This window comes from Siphateles boraxobius, unplaced genomic scaffold, assembly GCF_051911475.1.
Source record: "Siphateles boraxobius isolate OS27281-9 unplaced genomic scaffold, OSU_SipBor_1 32, whole genome shotgun sequence".
NCBI classification, from domain to species: domain Eukaryota; kingdom Metazoa; phylum Chordata; class Actinopteri; order Cypriniformes; family Leuciscidae; genus Siphateles; species Siphateles boraxobius.
The window spans coordinates 5,891,280-5,892,500 of record NW_027508942.1 but is presented as its reverse complement, the minus strand read 5'-3'; positions in this window follow the sequence as shown (position 1 = coordinate 5,892,500).

Here is a 1,221-nt window from a genome sequence, read left to right as displayed (position 1 = left end):
CTCTCCCTCATGTTGTTCAAAACTGTTACTTTTAAAATTGTTATATTCTAAATACTCCTAGAAACTGTTACTTTTAAAATTGTTACATTCTAAATATTTTATACTCCTAGAAACTGTTACTTTTAAAATTGTTACATTCTAAATATTTTATACTCCTAGAAACTGTTACTTTTAAAATGGTTACATTCTAAATATTTTATACTCCTAGAAACTGTTACTTTTAAAATTGTTACATTCTAAATATTTTATACTCCTAGAAACTGTTACTTTTAAAATGGTTACATTCTAAATATTTTATACTCTTAGAAACTGTTACTTTTAAAATTGTTACATTCTAAATATTTTATACTCCTAGAAACTGTTACTTTTAAAATTGTTACATTCTAAATATTTTATACTCCTAGAAACTGTTACTTTTAAAATTGTTACATTCTAAATATTTTATACTCCTAGAAACTGTTACTTTTAAAATTGTTACATTCTAAATATTTTATACTCTTAGAAACTGTTACTTTTAAAATGGTTACATTCTAAATATTTTATACTCCTAGAAACTGTTACTTTTAAAATTGTAACATTCTAAATATTTTATACTCTTAGAAACTGTTACTTTTAAAATTGTTACACTCTTAAGATTTCATTTCTGGAAACCTTTTTCAGAGCATTTGTGTTTCACTTCGGATAATGATCTTAAAGTTTCAAGGCATGCAGTTTTAGCTTTAGAGAACTGTACCTTTAAGCCTTAAAGGGACAGTTCACCCAAAAATTAAAATTTGTCATCATTTATGTACTCACCCTCGAGTTGTTCCAAAGCTTTCTTCTGTTGAACACAAAAGAAGATATTTTGAAGAATGTTGTAAATCAAACAGTTGATGGTAGTCATTGACTTCCATTGGAAAAAATATATATAATGGCTACCCGCAAACAGCAACATGGTGTCGGCCCAGATCCGGGCCACATCTGGTAGAGGTGAGCGGGGCACAACCCAACACAGGGTTAGTTGTGACACACTTGTTTTACAAACTTCCACACATGCCAGCATAACAAAACTTAGTGTATTTACTTGCCATATCAACACTATATAGAGAAAAGATTGCCAGAAAATTAAAAAATCTGATAGAAAATGAAAGATATCACAGAACATTTATTTAATAATAATAATTGTACATTTATCATCTCGTTTTTTTGTGTTTATTTAAAATTCGACAAATATGATATTAT